Raw genomic sequence first — 21,156 nt, 5'->3', positions numbered from 1 at the left:
TTAAGGAAAGTGACATATGGGAATAAGATGGAGATCACAATTCCTATTGACTGAAACACCAGCAGCTTCAGTCATGTCCAGGTCTTTGTTTTCAGAATCAGGCAACTCCCAATCAAACCAATATAAGAGATTGGCAAGAGCAAGTTCCACGGAGGAAATGGAAAATGAAATTCCAGGGCAACCCCTCCGTCCCATCCCAAAAGGTATCAGCTGAAAATCTTTCCCTTTGAAATCGATGGGACTGTTCATAAACCTCTCTGGGCAAAACTTTCCAGCATTATCCCATGAATCAGGGTCCCTTCCAATTGCCCATGCATTGATGATAACCCTTGTTTTTGGAGGAATATGATAACCCTGTAATTTAAAAGCTGAGATCGTCTCTCGGGGAAGTAACAATGGAAAAGGAGGATGTAGTCTTAGAGTCTCCTTAATTATTGATTTCAAGTAATCCATTCCTTGAATATCCTCCTCTTGTACCTTTGATTTTTTGCCCACCACTCTTGAAATACTCAAGAGGGGGGGTGAATTGAATTTAACTCAATATTAGGCCTTTTGAAAATTACCTATAAACCCTAATTGGAATTTTTCTTCACTTAATTAAATATTTGGTTAGTGCAAATATAATTGAAAGAATAAAGTGAAATGCCAAGCCAAACAATAATGGAAATGCAAGAGTGAGAAATTGACACACCGATATATAGTGGTTCGGCCAACGGCCTACTCCACTCTACTCAAGGTCGCACTTGAGGGATTCCACTATTGGAGACCTCCACGATGCCCGGCTCCGAGGCGGTTACAATTCCAAGGGATATTAAACAAGGATGCCCTTACACCTTTACAAAGACTCTCCTTCTCCGCCGAGTTCTAAGCGGTTGCTCTCTAGGGAATTAAAAACGGAATGCCCTAGCCACCTATACAAGATATGAAGATTGAGTAGCTTGGCTTCTTCTTGAAAGCTTGATGCTCTTTGTAGATCATTGATTGCTCTTCAATGATGGTTGCAAGTGAAAGCTCTAAAATATCCAAACTCAATAGGTTCACAAGTGAAAGGCAAGTTTGGGAAAAACCAAAAATCTTAAGCTTGAAAGGGTTGCAAATTTGCTTGAGTGCTTAAGAGGGTTTTTCAAAAATCAAGAGAGAGAGAAAAACTTCTCTACATATTGTATTTATAGCCTCTCCAAAGAATATGACCGTTTGGGGGTGGAAATATCAAAATACAAGAATTAATTCAAATCCCAACGGCTATATTCTGAGCTGTCGCAGGGTTCTCGGAGTTCCGAGAATCATTCTCGGAGTTCCGAGAATTCTCGGAGTTCCGAGAAATATTCTCGGAGTTCCGAGAAATATTCTCGGAGTTCCGAGACAACGGCCAGAAGAAATAAAATTTCTACTGGACCATTTCTCGGAGTTCCGAGAAAATGTCCAGATGCTACTGGACCTTTTCTCGGAGTTCCGAGGGAACTCTCGGAGTTCCGAGCTCGGAGCTCCGAGAAAAAATCTCGGAGTTCCGAGAAGCCTAAAAATCCACAGATTTTGATTTTTATTGCTTGTTTGATTTTTAGCTTTTGGAACTCAACTCCTATGGTTATTTTGGAATGTTTATGAGGGTCCCAACATGTTGGTCCACCACATAACCATTCACTAATCCATTTTAAGTTCTTAAGTGTTCTTTGAAAAATATTTTGAAAACACTTTGCCTTGACTTGAAAATCTAAAGAGAAAGGATGTACAATGATACCTATGTAGCTTTCAACTTCTCTTTAGTCTTGGTCTTCAATTGATCTTCCATCTTGTGTATGCTTGCTTGAGAGATGAGGTGAGCTTCACTTAGCTCCTTTGACTCTTGTATGGGATATCTCCAAGCATGACCATGTTGTGTGTTGGTTTCTTCAATGATCAATCCTATCTCAAACACAACACTTCAAAGCAAATTGATTAGTATTCAAAAACACAATCAATTATGTTTAGAATCATCAAAACAAGATAGGAGAGTAGACCCTTGGGCTTACAATCTCCCCCTTTTTGATGATGACAAACAAAATTGATTATGAGGTGTGTGTGGAGTGACATAGTAGGCAATTGAATACTAGAACTCCCCCTCAATATATGCACACATATAAATGATACAAGTTATAAGCATGAGGTGCATATAGTAAATTTGAATAGATAATCAATTTCAAACCTTCTCCCCCTTTTGTCATCGACAGAAAGGGTGTAAAAAAAAATTTAGGAGTAGATAACTCCCCCTAAATCAATGCTTATGGTATAAAAATATTTATCCAAGTAATGCACATATACCTGTTCATGATCGAGATGTTGACATATGTCAAGATGTTAGGTATTTTAATTAAAGTGAAGATACCTCTCCAACTTAGAAAAACTAAGAAGGCTAAGAATATCAATTGAGTGATTTTTAAGATTAAAAATTTGACATCTCATTCATGCAGATACTACCAAACAAAGATTATATATATAAATACTATATAAATAAGCTGGTTAAAGGCACAAAGTATTTATTTGGCAATTTCTTTAATTTGATCCGCACTCCAAATGTTTAAGGCACTTCGGATATAGCAAATTCTATCATCACTAAGGGGTTTTGTAAAGATATCCGCTAATTGTTCTTCAGTGTTGATATATTTTAAGCAAATATCCCCTTTTTGTGAGTGATCTCTAATGAAGTGGTGCCTGATCTCAATATGTTTTGTTCTTGAGTGTTGTATGGGGTTCTTTGTTAAGCTTATAGCACTAGTGTTGTCACATTGGATGAGAATATTGTCCATTTTAATTGCATAGTCCATCAATGTGCTTTTCATCCATAGGACTTGAGCACAGCAAGCTCCAGCTGCCACATATTCTGCTTCTGTTGTGGACAGAGCTACTGAATTTTGCTTCTTGCTAAACCATGAAACAAGTGATTTACCCAAGAATTGGCAAGTCCCACTAGTGCTTTTCCTATCTACTCTACATCCAGCAAAGTCTGCATCTGAATATCCGATGAGAGTGAAGGAAGATGATCTTTCATACCACAGTCCTAGACTTTGGGTTCCTCTTAAGTACTTGAAGATCTTCTTAACTGCTGATAGGTGAGATTCTTTAGGATCCGATTGAAATCGAGCACAGAGACAGACAGTAAACATAATGTCTGGTCTGCTGGCTGTCAAATAGAGCAAACTACCTATCATACCCCTATACAATTTCTGATCCACAGATTTGCCAAATTCATCTTTTTCTAGCTTAGCAGAAGTACTCATGGGAATTCTTGATGTCTTACTGCTATCCATGCCATACTTCTTTAATAACTCCTTTGTATATTTTTCTTGATTTAAAAATATTCTATTTTTGTATTGTTTAATTTGAAGTCCTAAGAAGTAGGTTAACTCTCCCATCATGCTCATTTCAAATTCATTTTTCATTAAGGTTGCAAATTCATCACACAATTTTTGATTAGTTGAGCCACAGATGGTATCATCCACATAGATTTGGACAAGGAGGATATCATGATTTTCTCTTTTGATAAATAAGGTTTTATCCACCTTTCCCATCTCGAATCCCTTTTCAACTAAGAAAGTGCAAAGCCTCTCATACCAAGCTCTAGGAGCTTGCTTTAATCCATATAAAGCTTTATCAAGCCTGAAGACATGATTTGGATGTTTGAAGTCTTCAAAACCTGGAGGTTGCTCAACATACACTTCCTCTTGGATATAGCCATTTAGGAAGGCACTTTTGACATCCATTTGATATAGTTTAAATCCTTTATGAGATGCATATGCCAAAAGTATCCTAATAGCCTCCATACGGGCAACAGGAGCAAATGTCTCATCATAATCTATCCCTTCCTCCTGATTGTACCCTTGGGCTACAAGCCTAGCTTTATTCCTAGTGATAATTCCATTTTCATCCAATTTATTTCTATACACCCATCTCGTGCCAATGACTGGATGATCACTAGGTTTAGGCACTAGCCTCCACACTTTATTCCTTTCGAATTGACTTAGCTCTTCTTGCATAGCCATCAACCAATATTCATCCTTTTCAGCTTCCTTGATGGATTTTGGTTCTAATTCGGATAGGAACGCCAAATTGTTACTCACACTACGATAGTATGATCTAGTTCTTACTGGCAATGTGGCATCACCTAAAATTTGGGATTCAGGATGATCTACCAATGTTCTCCTATCCCTAGGTAATGAGTCATCATTTTCATTTTCTACTTCCTCACTAGGTAATGTATGACTTGTTGATGCATGAGGAGGAGCACTCAATTTTGGAAAAAGATGTTCAATGAGTTCATCCTCATCATGTGGCATTTCTTGTGGTGTTGGCTCTCTTTCATCAAATGTCACATGCATGGATTCTTCTACTACTAGGGTTCTCCTATTAAATACTCTATATGCCTTACTATGAGAAGAATACCCTAAGAATATTCCATCATCCGATTTCCTATCAAATTTGTGTAAATTATCTTTAATGTTCAAAATGAAGCATTTACATCCAAACACTCTAAAATAGCTTATATTTGGTTTCAAGTTTTTCCAAAGCTCATAAGGTGTTTTCTTACAAATTGGCCTTAGATATACCCTGTTTATGATATAGCAAGCGGTGCTAACCGCTTCGGCTCAAAAATATCTAGGGAGATCATTTTCATGCAACATAGTTCTAGCCATTTCTTGGAGAGTTCGATTCTTTCTTTCTACTACTCCATTTTGTTGAGGTGTTCTAGGTGCGGAAAAATTATGTTTTATGCCATGTTCATTACAGTAAGTGTCAAAATGTACATTTTCAAATTCAGTTCCATGATCACTTCTAATGTGGGAGATGGCAATACCTTTTTCATTTTGAATTTGATTGCACAATGTAAGAAAGTTTTCATAAGTTTCATCTTTATGTCCTAGAAATATGACCCATGTGAATCGTGAGTAGTCATCAACAACTACAAACACGTACCTCTTTCCACCTAGGCTACTAGTCTTCATTGGTCCAAAAAGATCCATATGAAGTAGCTCCAAGGGGTAGGAAGTTGAAATCATATTTTTAGGTGCAAAAGAGCTTTTCAATTGTTTTCCTAATTGACAAGTTCTACAAATGTGATCCTTGATGAATTTGAACTTAGGCAATCCTCTAACACTTTCTTTTGAGGAGAGGGTCGAAATGAGATCCATTCCGGCATGACCCAACCTCCTATGCCATAGCCAAGAATCCTCACTAATGGCATTTAGACAAGTCACATTTTGGAGTCTAAGATCATCTAGTCCAATTGTATAAATGTTATTGTCTCTAGACCCTATGAATTTTACTTCTCCATTTATCTTATTTTTAACAATGCATTTGTCGGGATTGAAGACAACTTCAAAACCATTATCACATAATTGACTAATGCTAATAAGATTATGGGACAAGCCATCAACAAAGAGTACATCATGTATGGGAGAGGTAGAGTTACCTATGGTGCCTTCACCTTTGACTTTTCCTTTCTTGTCATCTCCAAAGGTAACTTCTCCACCATCCTTGAGTGATAGTGATGCGAATTGAGTGAGGTCTCCAGTCATGTGTCTAGAGCATCCACTATCAAGGTACCATGTGTTCCTCTTGTTGTGGCTTTTAAGGCATACCTACATATGAATAGGCAAGTGAGATCCCTTAGGTACCCAAATCTTCCTAATCTTGCTATGTTCATTTGTTTTCACATTAGAGTTCAACTTAATCTTATCTTGTTTAGCATGTAAGCAAGCAACCTTGTAATGACCTTCTAGACCACAATAAAAGCAAATTTTGGTACCGCTAGAAGAAACCTTTTCAAGTTTAGTTTTATAGTTGGATATTGTGGTGTTCCATTTATGTCCAAGTCCACTTTTGTCACTTGACATTCTTTGAAGATTTACAAGCCTATCCAATTTTAATGAACTATTTTCAAATTTTTCAAAAAGTTTCTTTAGTTCATCATACTCAAAAGATAATCTACCATTTTCATGCTTTAGATTGTTATTTTCATTTGAGAGTTCTTGTCGGTTTTTATTTAAGATTTTGATAGAAGCATTTAACTCATGAATTTCTACTTTGTATTTTTCATTCTTATCATCTAAAAATTCATGATCCTTTTTCAACCAACCAAATTCTTTTGTCATGTTAGCAAGAGAATTTTCAAGAGATGCAATTTTATCAAATTGAATTTCAAGTTCATCATTTGCATTTTGTAGGGAATCAAGAACTTCTTTTAAAACAATAACATCATTTAAAGTGTTTACCTCATTGTTGTCGTTTGTTGAGGCCATGAAGCATACGTTCCTTGCTATCAAGCAATCTTCGTCATCATTTTGTTCGCCTTCGCTTTCAATTTCTTCATCCCACGTGGCGGTCATTCCTTTCTTGCCTTCTCTTCTCTTGAAGCGGTTGTTTGAAGTGGGTTCATTGTTGAGTGGACAATCCGGGCGAATGTGTCCAAGCTTCTTGCAACCGTAACATCGTGGTTGAGAAGATCCATCACCGAGTTCTTCTTTCTTCTTGAATGGAGGGTTTGTCCTTCTATTTCTCATCCCTCCCATGTTCCTTTGCAAGAATTTGATCCTTCTTGTTAGGAGGGCAACTTCATCTTCCATGTCTTCTTTTGCATCTTCATTTTCACCTACATTACAAGCAAAAGCAATTCCTTTTCCTTTTTCGATTTTAGTTTCGATTTCGGGTGCTTTTGTTTTGAAAATCATTTCATGGGTGATCAAGGACCCTATTAGTTCATCTAGGTTCAATGTGTTCATGTCCTTGGCTTCGGTGATTGCGGAGGTTTTGGATTCCCAAGACAAAGGTAAGGACCTAAGGATTTTAGTCATTAAATCTCTATTGGAAAATTGTTTTCCAAGACCCCTTAATCCATTTACAAGATTGGTGAATCTAGTGTACATGTCGGCAATTGTTTCATCGGATGTCATTTGAAAGAGTTCGTATTGCCGAAAAAGATGGTTCATTTTAGATTCTTTTACTTGATTGGTTCCCTCATGGGTGACTTCTAAAGTGTCCCAAATTTCCTTAGCCGAATTCAAATTTGATACTCTATTGAATTCTCCGGGAGATAGAGCACAAATAAGAGAATTCATGGCTTTGGCATTATAATTCGAAGCTTGTTGTTCGGCTTCGGTCCAATCATTTAAATTTCTTGTGGGTAAGATGTATTCATTATTAATTGCTCTCCACATTTGATAGTCTTGGGTTAAAAAGATTTTCATTTTGCTTTTCCAAAAACCATAGTTTGTTCCATCAAAATAGGGTGGCCTAGTGTTTGAATAACCTTCATGGTGTTGAGGGTAGTTTGCCATTTTAGAATCTTTACTCTATACCGGTTAGGGTTTTCTAAAAATTAGAGACGAGGCTCTGATACCAATTGAAATACTCAAGAGGGGGGGTGAATTGAATTTAACTCAATATTAGGCCTTTTGAAAATTACCTATAAACCCTAATTGGAATTTTTCTTCACTTAATTAAATATTTGGTTAGTGCAAATATAATTGAAAGAATAAAGTGAAATGCCAAGCCAAACAATAATGGAATTGCAAGAGTGAGAAATTGACACACCGATATATAGTGGTTCGGCCAACGGCCTACTCCACTCTACTCAAGGTCGCACTTGAGGGATTCCACTATTGGAGACCTCCACGATGCCCGGCTCCGAGGCGGTTACAATTCCAAGGGATATTAAACAAGGATGCCCTTACACCTTTACAAAGACTCTCCTTCTCCGCCGAGTTCTAAGCGGTTGCTCTCTAGGGAATTAAAAATGGAATGCCCTAGCCACCTATACAAGATATGAAGATTGAGTAGCTTGGCTTCTTCTTGAAAGCTTGATGCTCTTTGTAGATCCTTGATTGCTCTTCAATGATGGTTGCAAGTGAAAGCTCTAAAATATCCAAACTCAATAGGTTCACAAGTGAAAGGCAAGTTTGGGAAAAACCAAAAATCTTAAGCTTGAAAGGGTTGCAAATTTGCTTGAGTGCTTAAGAGGGTTTTTCAAAAATCAAGAGAGAGAGAAAAACTTCTCTACATATTGTATTTATAGCCTCTCCAAAGAATATGACCGTTTGGGGGTGGAAATATCAAAATACAAGAATTAATTCAAATCCCAACGGCTATATTCTGAGCTGTCGCAGGGTTCTCGGAGTTCCGAGAATTCTCGGAGTTCTGAGACAACGGCCAGAAGAAATAAAATTTCTACTGGACCATTTCTCGGAGTTCCGAGAAATTTTCTCGGAGTTCCGAGGGAACTCTCGGAGTTCCGAGCTCGGAGCTCCGAGAAAAAATCTCGGAGTTCCGAGAAGCCTAAAAATCCACAGATTTTGATTTTTATTGCTTGTTTGATTTTTAGCTTTTGGAACTCAACTCCTATGGTTATTTTGGAATGTTTATGAGGGTCCCAACATGTTGGTCCACCACATAACCATTCACTAATCCATTTTAAGTTCTTAAGTGTTCTTTGAAAAACATTTTGAAAACACTTTGCCTTGACTTGAAAATCTAAAGAGAAAGGATGTACAATGATACCTATGTAGCTTTCAACTTCTCTTTAGTCTTGGTCTTCAATTGATCTTCCATCTTGTGTATGCTTGCTTGAGAGATGAGGTGAGCTTCACTTAGCTCCTTTGACTCTTGTATGGGATATCTCCAAGCATGACCATGTTGTGTGTTGGTTTCTTCAATGATCAATCCTATCTCAAACACAACACTTCAAAGCAAATTGATTAGTATTCAAAAATACAATCAATTATGTTTAGAATCATCAAAACAAGATAGGAGAGTAGACCCTTGGGCTTACAACTCTCCTTACCTCTTCTTGCGCTTTCTTTATCACTGTTTGGTTTTTGACAAGTTCCGCCATTGCCCAATCCATGGCTGTTGCGGTTGTTTCAGTTCCAGCAGCAAACATATCCTATGAAAAAGAAGGAAAGCATCAGTGATTTTCCACATCATTAATGTTAATACCCATGAATAATCTTTTTTGTACACTTGTATATGAGAGAGAGAGAGAGAGGGAGAGATACAAAGATAATTGCTTTGAGGTTATCTTTGGTGATGGGGATGTCTTGGAGGTTGGATTCCTTTTGCACATCAAGCATAAATCGACAAAGTCTTTTCCCGTAGTCTGCTCATCTCTTTCAGGATCAAGATGCTCCTCGATCACTTGATCAATTAAAGAATCCAAGGCTCTAAAAGTCTTCTTCATCCTTGAATCCAATCCAGTGAGGACGTCGATCCATCCAAGTGATGGGAAATAGTCACCCACACAAAATAGTCCCATCATGATCGCTATTTCTCTTACTAGTCCACCATATCTATTCTCCCCATCTCCTCCACACTTCTTACCAAAGGCTACCTTAGAAATTATGTCGTTTGTGAGAGACATGAACATCTGACTTAGATTAATGGACGCCTCCCTCGACACCGAGCAAGAGTGAGAGATCTTCTCGATCATCTTAGAAACTTCTTCTTCCCTAACTTGTTGGAATAATTGCACCCTCTTAGCACTTAAGAGTTCTACAACACAAATTTTCTTTGCTACCCTCCAATAATCACCATAAGGTGAGAAGGCCACATCACTGCCTCCATAGAAGAAATGCTTCGCTGCCGTGGTGTTGGCCCTGCCTGAGAAAGCAATATCATGGGTTTTCACAATCTCATGAACAAGTTTGGCCGATGAAACTACTAGAGTAGGAACTTGACCCAAATGTAAGAACATTAAAGGGCCATGTTTCTTAGTCAGACTTCGGAGAGAGCGGTGGGGTAGTAAATTGGGCTTACCAGCCCAAACAGTGGTGAACCTTCTTAAAAGAACGAGGAGAACGAAGGGAAGCAACAAGAGAAAAGAAAGTGAGAGAGAGCCCGGTAGTAGTAGAGCCATTACCTAAACTTTGAGAATGATTTCTTGACTGTAGTGGATGCTAGAAGTTTATAAGATTTATAACCATTTTGGTTTGCCCGCCACTCTATTATTTGCTCTCACTGTTCTTTTGTCTTAAATATCTGTCAGCAAGGCCCACTACTCGATTGTGCACAAAACAGGTTACGTATGTTGATGTTTTTTACAAAGATAAGTCGGCTTGGAACATTGGTTGCTATGGAGTTTAAATACAGGAACACGCCTAAAACAGGATCCGGTGACAGGTGAATAAGACAGATCGATTACAATTTTTATGTTTTTTTGGCATTTGTGGGGATACGGGGCCCTTTTTTTTTGTTGTTTGCCCAGGTCGCCACAGTATGGGTGCTTTTTTACAGCACGGGCTGTCATAATCTGCATTTTACGATTTTGAGATCTGTTAAAATAACCATTATCCTTACTATTAAGTGTTATATATTTGTAGAATAAAACCATATATAAGTAACCGAGTCTTGGTAAAAGTTATAATTCTTTTTAGAAAATGATTCATTTACAGTTATTAAAATAAGTATGCTAATTTAATGAAAATAAGAGATAAAATCTCTGAAGATGCTAATAAATCCTGCTCATCCAAATATTTACATTCCTTGTGATCCCCAGCAATAATTGTGAATGAGGTTCGGTGTTATCTATAACTCTTCCAGAAAAGTGGAAGGCTATGCATGTCCTGAAGAGTGATGTGATAGGAGAAAGTGGAAGGCTATGCATGTCCTGAAGAGTGATGTGACAGGAGTGGTTTGTTTCACTAGGTGGTGACAGATAGGGAGCTGCCATGTGTAGAATCTTATAGCGCGGAGGAGCAATCTGATATGGATTCTGCCGGTGGCATTGCAAGATAATGACACGATGTGGAATTAGAAATGACGACACACAGCTTGCAGCTCCACTCGGAGCGGTAGGCCAGACAAGGGCTTACGTTAAGATTGCCCGGTGTCGGAGGCACCCTGGTGCAGGTCATCTTTTGGAGGGACCGTGTGCGAGTCTCACATTGACAGCGGTGCCACGTGTAAGCATCGTATTACAACCCAATTTTCAACTCCAACATATAACCCGCCCCCTTTCCTCGACTCAAGTAGTGGCAGTTGCCTGACATCTCGACGACGGTTCTCTTAGTGGGAGACCTTCAGTGATCTGTGCAAGAAAAATGGATTAAGCTCTCGGTAGTAGTATGATGCTTTGAGGAGGGGAGTTTCTTCAGTTCCAAGAGTAAATGGATTTTCCTTTTCATGTTTGTCTAATTCGAGTCTTGATAATTTTCATTAAAAATCACAAAATCTGTGTGGTTCCTTCAAGATCATTGAGCTTCTTTAAAAATCACAAAATCAGTTAGATCCGATTAAAAATGCAAAATTAGTAGGCTTTGTTTGAGTTTTGAAATTAGTGAAAATCAATATTAATGAGTCAATGTAAATTTTTTTCAAGTCAAGAAGTACAATAAAGTAATCCATATTATCATTTAGGTCTAGTTGATTGTACTACGAATCTAGGTCATTAAAATAATCTCACTAGAAGACTAAAACCTAGTATTAGGGGTTAGAACAAACCAAAGTCCTTGTGAGTTCCCTGATTCAACCCAGAGTCCCTTGGGAATGACACAGTATACACCATAGTACCTCTGAAATACACTAAAGGCTCTTGGAATGAACCAGAGTGCTCTGGGAATGTACCAACACGATCCAGTTTCAAAACCAGAGTCTGGCTAAATTAGGAATTAGACATTCTTGTGTAATACAAACTCATTTTTTCAGTTTATATACACTACAGGAAAAAGGGTTTTACCGGCGTCCGGAAACGCCAGTGAAATACAGAAAAACACCGGTAAAAGTGTACGCCCGAACGCCGCTGAATATAGCGTCCCGAAAAGTATTAGCGGTGTTCAAAATAAACGCCGCTGAAAATTATACTACCGGCGTTCATGAACGCCGCTGAAAATTACATTTACCAGCGTTAATATATATTTACTGGCGTTCTAGAACGTCGGGAAATTCCTAGGATGTCGTTAGCAAGTATATATTTTACTGGCTGTTCTTATCTTTACCGGCGTTCATGAACGGCAGTAAAAGGCGTTCATGAAAGCCGGTAAAAGTCCGTTTATAATTATATTTTTAATATGTGAAAATCCCAAAATTTGGGTTCACAACCTGTTTACATTCACATTTCAAGTTTACAAATTACATTCACTGCATCACAAAATTTAATGACATTAAAGATCACAAATTGCATTCACAATCTGAGGCGTTCATATTTATAAACAATTTTAGACTCAACCAATTAGATTCATAACATAACAATTTCTACTGACATTCAAAGATCACAAATTGCTAAGACAATCTAGATGTTCATCTTTACAAACAAACAGAACCATTCTCATGAGGTATTTTTTCCATGTGAGGTTGTTTAATCAACCTAATCATCAATACTGAAGTGTGCAGCTTGGGTTGGATTTAGCTTTTGCTAAAAAAATGAATTGCAGGGGCAGTGAGAACAAGAATGTCTAGGATCTATTCTTCTAGAGCCTCCCTCTTGAGATGCAGATGTTCTTCCCTTTGGGCCGGTGATCAAGCAGACCACCTTTTCACAATCAGTGTCTCTTCATCATGCGAGAAATACAACTTAGAATCTTGACTGGTACGAACAAACCTAATCACATGAAATCCCAAAAGGAAAAACTCAAGTTACGAAAGTAGTAAACAGATTTAGGGGGGAAATGCTACAGAAGGATAATTAAAGTTATTTTTTCTGATAAGATAGCTTATATAAATAAATGGGTACCTTGATAGGATCTTGGGGACTTAAAGTTTAAAAGAGGATTTGGATATGAAGGATCTTCGGGACTTTAAGTTTAAAAGAGGATTTGGATATGAAGGATCTTGGGGACTTATTTTATCCTCTTAGTGTTGAAGTAGAGAGAATAAAAAACACACTGAATTCGGCAAACAAAAATTATAATATAGATCTTCCTCACAGGTTCAAAATGATGAGCTACACCTACAAGCTAGTTGGACGGAAACTTACAGGCAACTAAGAGGATTATGAGTTACAAATGGCACACTTGACTCGGGCTTATTTTATGCAGGGCACCATCACATGAATCTAAGGGTTAGGGCATTAATACTGGGTTTAGAGTTCCAACAACTATAATGGTTACATAGAGTTGAAAGTCCTAGCATCAAGGCCATGGCATAAATGAGTTCCATTTCTCTCTTCTCTATCTCTCAACAGCCCCACCCCCTCTCCATCCCTCAACAGCCCCACCAGATAGTCTAGGAAGGTGAGAAGAATAGGTGAGACATAGACGCCCAAAACCAAATCAAGAATCTGCTCATTTCATTGGATATTCACCCAACCAGGATAAAATTTATAGAATTAGAAACCAAACAAAAGAAATCAAAAGGAAATTGATGACTACCATGCTGTGAAAGTTCTTGAATGATCGTGAACCGTGTAACCTGTATATGCTATGGCTATAATGCTAGTTTGTAGTATTAAAAAAATAAAAAAAATACGGAGCAAAATGCTCCATTTTACAATACCAAGCAGCTTAATTAATGGCCTTGTTTTGGAGATAAATCAAAAGGTGAGACCATTCATATGGATTACTTATTACAGGGCACTTACAGGGTCTCCTAATTCGTTTATAAAAAAAATGATTTAATTCATGAGCCAATGTATAAAAATGAGACCACATTCACATTGAGAATCCAATTTCTTTCTTCTCAAGTAGCTTGTGCTAAAGAAATTATCCATTTAGAATAAAAGAACAAACAAGACATAAACTTCAATGCAACAAGATAAACATGGAAGAAGAGAAATTAATGGTTGTATATCTTATGTGCAGAGAGTTTTCAAACAACAGACAAAACAGTTAGAAAGTTTTTGAACCTAACCCCTTACAACCCTAAGATCCAGGCTCTACATCCCAAAATACAACTAGTAAAAAATCCTAGGGAGAAAATCAAATGAATCTTAAGTTTTGAACCCTACCAGATCCTCTAGGAAGAAAATAGCGCCCAATAATGCTCTCCAAAACCGGATATTTTCCAAAAAGATAGAGATATGGAGAGATTTATGGAAAAAAAATTGGATTTTCCAAACCCTTACCCTAGGGATCAATCATCTCTGTAAAAAACCCAAGAGCTAGGGTTTTGGTACCCTTGTTTTCAATTGAAAGAAACACAAATTGAATTTTGCAAATGGAAAGAAACCCTAACCCTACATCTTACCGGATGCCGGAAAATGGACGCCAGAATAGGTCGCCGGAGATACAGATCTAGATGAAATAAAACAGAAATTTCCTTTTAGAAAAAGAAAGATAAACCCAGACCACAAATCAAATCTAGGTAAAGAAGAAAACCGAAAGCAACTGTGACGCACCAGAGGAGGCAACGGTGAGGCGGCGGCAACGGTGACGGTGAATGGGAAATGAAAGGCGGGAAGGGGAAGATAGAAGCGGGAAGGGAAATAGGTGAGAAGCACGAGAAGGGAAATAGATGAGAAGCACGGGAAGGGGAATAGATTAGATGATTTTGCACGATAGGTTAGTGGGATCGACCCTCGCGGCAATTTAACCGGCACTTTCGGATAGGTTAGTGGGATTAACCCTCATGACACTTTAAGAGATAAACACACAAAATGGCAAATGAGTGCCTCTAATATCTGATATCTAGGGGAGTTTTAAAAGAGTGCCGGTGAAAAAATGCCGCTAAATAATAACTTTCTTGTAGTGCAATTAGCTCATCTAGGTTAGATAAAACCTAAGTCTTATTCATATAGGAGTCATAAAATATTCATATTTAGAATCCAAACTAGGCTCTAAGTCGCACATCAAGCAATTAAGTTGCACCTTTGTCACTTAAGTCACACATCTTAGTCTCATGTAGGCATGTAGGGTCTTGTAGGCAAGTAGGACTTCAATAGGTTAGGGAGCCGATACAATTAATTCAAAGACGAACTTTTCAATGTTCTATCTTCGACTTGATCAAACCATGAACAAAATCCATTGGTAAATAGATCAATGGTTCTTCCATAATCAACCTCATGGACCATTTGTAGGTGCACTTTGGATCGTCTTTAGTCCTGTTAAATCATTGTAAGCCCAAGGGTTCCCATGGGTTAATCATTCACCTTACCTTCTTGTTTTGATGCTAGTAAATCAGATTGATTAGCAGTTATGGACTAATGTGTTGCTTTGAGGTGTTGTGTTATATACATGATTTTCATGTCATAATCGTCATTACACAACTCAGCACAACACATGGCTTGTGGATCCACACACTCAATGATCAAGGAGCTTGCACTCATAGTGAAGACATCATCATTTGAGGATGTTCGAATCAAGTAGCTCAAGTTTAAGATCCCACAATTTGCCTAGCAAGTGTCAAGTAAGAAGCTTGGAGTTGAACTAGCCATTGGTGACACCTCATGTACCTTTCAACATGGATTGAAGATTGGAGGAGAAGTCACAAGAGCAAGATCAAGTTAAAGAAGTTCACTCAAGCTAAAGAAGTTCAAGGAAGTGCAAATGAGCGAATACATTCCAAGAAGACTCAACTGTATCATTTTAAAATGTATTTAGAGTCCTCTTAATTTTATGTTCAAATGCACTTTCAAAAGGTTTTTAAATGGTTTTCATACTTAACTTTTTACATCTTTGAAAACCATCAACACACCCAAAAATGTGTTTGAAAACCTGGGACTAAAGCACAAAGACCATAGCTCAAAAGCCCCTGAACTTTAAAGTAAAAATGGAATTTTATACAGGGCTGGTCGACTGGGAGTGTCCCGGGCGACCGTGGCAACCTTGCTGGAATTCCAGCACTTGCGGAAAAATAGCGGGCCGGTCAACCGAGTTAGGCCGGGTGACCCCGGAATGAGTTCTGTTGAAACAGAACTATTCCGTCATGGGTTTTGAGTGAGCGACCGCCGTGGGTCTGTCGACCGGGATAGGTTTTGTGAGCCAAATTTTCGAGCAAACAAGTAGCCCTCACCGGGCGACCGCCATGTGTAGACACCCCCATTTTGCTACACTTTAAAAAGTAAAAGATTCGATAGTTTGTCAAGTCTCGAGTCCATATTTCGCAAATAGATTAGGCATCCATGCATTCTAGGGTAGATTTCATCTCATTTTAGGTGTTTGGAAGTTGATTCGCAATCCTAAATGTTTCTAAGGTGTTCGATTCACAATCCTAAAGGTTTCTAAGGTGTTCCAATGGTATCTGAAAGATGAAAGTTCAAGTAGCCAAGCAAGTTAAAAAACCTGCTATTTTTAGAAATTTCAGGGTTTCCTTCATTTTTGCCCATTTTTGCATTACAGGGGTATTTTGGTCATTCCCAATGTGTCCCGTTTGACCCCCGAGTTGTGTCTGAAAAATCTTGAGTGATTCCATGAATTTTAAAAAAAGCTGCTATTTTTAGAAGTTTTTCCTAATTTCACCAAGTTTTGTACCTCAGGGGTAATCTGGTCATTTCCAATATGTTTCATTTGACCTCTAGGGTGTGTCTAAGGAATCTTAGATCATTTAATAAATTTTGGAAGACCTGATAAATTTAGAGTTTCTCAGGGGTTTCGCTTGACTTGGATATTTTATGTGTCAAGGGCATTTTGGGTATTTTCAGGGGGTACCAAATGATCATGTTCGATATTGCCCGCCAAAAGGAGCCAATTAAAAAAGTTTTTATTTTCAAACTTTGACCGCGAAGACTTTCCATTTTTAACAATTCCCCCTTAAAGGCGATCCAATTTAAGGATATTTTGGTCACTTTTCGGGTGCGAATTGGTCAAAAGGTCATTTTGGTCCGAAAAATTATTTTTTCCTAAAGGGTATGGTTCAACCACATGCTAGGGGTCCACCGAACTACATCGACTCTGATCCCAGTGAGGCTTGGGTACGTAGGCAGCTTGAATGCTTGATGGCATACCAACCACGAGTCAGCCCACCACAAATAGTGGGGTTTTGTATATTAGTTTTTTATAAATTCTTAACTAAATATATCGGATTTCTCCCATATTAGAATTTTAGGAGAACATTCACTTAGATTGAATCCAAATAAATCAAGAAAAATCAAGATACACATTAGGAAATACATTGAAATTAGATTTCAGGATGCATGTCATATAGTTCGCATATTGTAGACACCCCATTTTGTTTTGTTTTAATCAACAAATAAATTAGTGTGTTAAATCCATGTGAGAACCCCCTCTATCATTGATTTATATGTTTTAGGTCATTAATATCTTGATCTGACTTTACGGATCATCAATCGGGACAAAATAAGCTAGGGTCACTTCATAGCCCGGACCCTGATTCCATTCCGAGACCCGATTTCCGTAAATCGTTAGATCAATGGCAGATCATGACCTGGGTCTAACCATCCAAAACCACCTAACCTCTCCTCTCATCCTAACCATTCAAACCTCACCTAACCTCACCTAACCTCTCCTCCCATCATAACCATCCAAACCTCACCTAACCTCACCTAACCTCACCTAACATCACCTAACCTCACCTAACCTTACCTAACCTCACCTAACCTCACCTAACCTCCTATCCCATTCTCCTATAAATACCCTCTCATCTCACCAAAGAAAAGAGGAAAAAAAAGAAAAGAGGAGAGAACCCCTCTCTTAGAAAATTCAAGCCCTCTCTCTAGACCAAATCCCTCTTCTCCATAAGTTTGCATGGAATATCGTCTACAAAAAGGTATGTCTTTTGGAATTTTATTTTCTTTTCTATATTTGTAGGATTGAGTGTTGTTTTGCGTATATTTTGGTTGATGTCATGTTTAATTTTGTACTAGTTTGGCCTTGGTCATGTTCTCACTTATGCTAAATATAATTAATGTGTTAGGGTCATTAGAACCTATTTGCAATGGGATGTTGAAATCATTGGCTTGTTAGGGAATTTAGATTTCTTTTGGGAAAACAATTCATTAAAAATTTTGAACATTTACAAGAAAGAAAACTTGAATTTTACATGAATTATCAAAACCCATTTAATTTGGCTTACAAAACCTCCATCTTTCAATTGATAACAACAGCCCCCACTCCAATTTGATAACAACAGCCCCACTCAATCTCAAGAACCCAATATCCATACCCCACCTTGCCAAGTAGATAAAAACAATCCCTTTTTCAAACATCCCATTTGAATCTAATCTCAGGCCCATTCAAGCCATTTTTCATATTCACCGTCTTTTAATCACTAAAAAAATAAGAACTATCAAAAGAAAACATGGGGGTGCCAATATCATTCCCGTCATAGTGCTAGCTGTTAGACTTTAAACAGATTTTTCGACCTCTAAACAACAGAATCGTGGGAAATGGTTAACTACAAAGTCGTAGATATTTTCGTGCCGTTTCCAACGAGTATTCGTGCTAGATCAGACAGCGAGCGGTTAAAAAGTTAAGTCCAAAATGGTTGCGGCACACCTTTAGGCATTTCCAGTTTAATGTTGCTGTCCTTTTGTTTGCAACACAAATTCGAACCTCTAAATCACAGATTTACAAACAATGGAGAACTACAAAGTTGTAGCCCTATAAAAGATCTTTCCAACGCATGTTTGTACGTTGAATTTGGCCAAGCGGTTAAAGAGTTACGACAGTTTTAGTGGGCTGCATTTGTCAGATCTTTTAATGGTCAATGGTTTGTCGAATTTGTGCAATTGTCAAAACTTGGTTGTGTTAACGTCATTTTCCAAACCAAAATCGAAAGACATTAATCTAAAGTACATCCAACCTAAAATTAACAAAACTAAAATTCACCCATTTAAAATCCACTGATAAAAATCCGTTAAAAGCCATTAACCAAAAGACCACTAAAAATTTCAAATGAAACTAAAACCTTCTAAATAAACAACTTTAAAAGCTACCAAACACACTAAATACCTTCAGATAATAAAAGCTTCAAGAAAACTCTAAAAGTTTCCACAAACCCAAAAGAATTCGAGATTCCCAAGAGCCGGTGGATTCAAAATTCCTTTAGGAACCCTTAGAGCCCAATTTAGGAACACTGGTGTCGTGTCGTGTCGTGTCCTAAGTTTTAGGGAGTCTTAGGTTTTAGGGAGTCCTAGAGTCAGGAGTCCGGCCTCATCACGGACGCTTGCTATGTATAGCAACCGTGCCATAGGTCTAGTTACACTAGTCACCCAATCTTTCCCTAGGACAAGCCTAGTAAACTAGGATGTAAGGCAAACCTGCATTAGTCTAAGGGACCATTTGCATTTAGATGAGAATCATATAGCATCTTAGATGAAATCCTAAGATAATAAAATCTTCAACTTGAATTAAATAACTTCTCCTAAAACTGTTGAAACAGTCAATCCCGTCTAGGTCGGTGTCTTAGTTGAGTTAGGCATATGTAACTTAGCTTAGGTGCACCGAACTACGTCGACTCTGATCCCAGTGAGGCTTGGGTACGTAGGCAGCTTGGATGTCTGATGGCATACCACCCGCGAGTCGGCACCACAAACAAATTGTGGTGTTTTGTATATTAATTTTCTTGTAAATGCTTAATCAAATCACTTAGGACTTTCCATGAAATTAGAATTTTAGGAGAACTTTCACTTATATTGAATCCAGACAAATTAATAAATCAAGATACACATTTAGGATTCACATTGAAATTAGATCATAGGATGCATGTCACTTAGTTCGCACATTAACATAGAGTTGAATGAGCCATTTAAAATAAATTTAAAAGAGTTAGCTTTTGGAATCGAAGACCGATTATCGGGCAAGAATGGTGCATGTGGTGGATAACTCCCCATACCTTCCATTCTCGTAACCAGGTAGCGAGTCTAGATTTCTGGTTAATTACGGGTCCTAGATCCCACATCTAGGTGGCGACTCTGTCAGTCTCTTTCGTGTGGAATTCGGATTGCCTTAGTGATCCCAAGTTCACAGGAAAGATTAATTCAAATCAATAATAAAATGCACACGCCAATCGCGTGGATACGAGAGACCAAAAGAGAGAGTGCGAGGCGGCTCGCGCCCCACACCCCTCTCGCGGGATCAGGGTACCACAGTCTGGCGACTCTGCTGGGGATCACCTAACTTCATTAAAACTTCAAAAGATAATTCATTTGAATTTAATTTTAAATGGCTCATAAAAACTCTATACTTGTTAGATTAGTTTGTCTTGTTTTATTTTCTCATCACATTTTACTCAAACTTAATTTAACAAAACCTGAAGGCATCATAGATTGCGCAAACATATTGCACACACTTACATCACTTGCATCTAAACCATGCGTCTCACGTGCACACACATCCTATTTTAGGAACCCGGAGTGTTATCTAGCATGGTTGACTGTGATTTCATCACCTGGTGCCTCTGTTCTAGAGAAGCATTCCACCCTTAGCCTAGTACCTTTATGGTACGTAAACGGATCTCTTGTTCACGTACTGATACGCCGGACACTGGTACAGTATATCGAACAGGGATTCGCGCTAAGGGAACTCTTGGCCTTACCCCTAGATTAACCCACACATGCATGTAGTATACGAACACATGTGCATCACGTGTGTGAGCCTAGTTTAGGATATCCTACCCATTTGTGTCTAGATTAGGCCGTGGTCCATCTTCCAATGGCTACGATCGGTCCTTAGATACACGAACAAAGTCATGAGTCGAGATCCTCTCTCCACTCCGCTAGATTAGGATTAGGGTTGATGCCTTCAGGTAACACTGTTAAAATGTGTGAAGATTAAAAACTTTCCCTTTGGGGTTAGGATATAAATCCCATCATTTTCAAAGATCTCATAGGATTAGTCATTCATGATCTATCCGTTGAAAGCAATCTTATGCTATCTCATCTAATCTCTTGATCGTGCGTCTTTCATTCTTCTGTCATACAATTCGATCGTATCTTCATGCCATCCCCTAACTGGCAGGAGCAGAATCTCACAATCTTTCGATTATGCAATCTCATGATCTGATCATGCCTGGTCCAGATGATCCAATCTTACTTGTACCCTTAGTCCTTTCTTACTCTAAGGGCAACCTTTTTCAAGAATATTTTGCTAAGTCCTTCAGAGTTCACTATCATAATCCTTGAACTAGGGGCATTCCCCTATGCGAATCAGTCATCATGGTCAGTACAATTGTTGAGTCCGGTCTTACATTTCAAGGTCAATGCCTAGTCCAGGCAAATCATCTCTCTTTTTTATTTAGAGTTGTGAATCCTGAGCATGTTCAGGATAGGTCGTGTCCAATAATTCACTTGTGTTTGTTTCTTAA

The 21,156-nt window shown here is 38.2% G+C and overlaps 1 long non-coding RNA gene and 1 pseudogene across 1 annotated transcript; one reads left to right on the top strand and one right to left on the bottom strand.

Annotated features, from left to right (window-relative positions):
- LOC143885867 (cytochrome P450 71A1 pseudogene) lies at window positions 1-9,880 on the bottom strand (annotated as a pseudogene).
- Window positions 9,881-17,171: 7,291 nt separating this feature from the next.
- LOC143886424 (uncharacterized) lies at window positions 17,172-21,156 on the top strand. The gene is made up of 2 exons (XR_013253790.1): window positions 17,172-17,619; window positions 20,811-21,156. It is a non-coding gene; the product is annotated as an uncharacterized LOC143886424 (long non-coding RNA).

This window comes from Tasmannia lanceolata, unplaced genomic scaffold, assembly GCF_043159265.1.
Source record: "Tasmannia lanceolata isolate RefF3 unplaced genomic scaffold, GAP_Taslan_0.1 ptg000011l, whole genome shotgun sequence".
NCBI classification, from domain to species: domain Eukaryota; kingdom Viridiplantae; phylum Streptophyta; class Magnoliopsida; order Canellales; family Winteraceae; genus Tasmannia; species Tasmannia lanceolata.
This window is presented reverse-complemented; position numbering and strand designations above follow the sequence as displayed.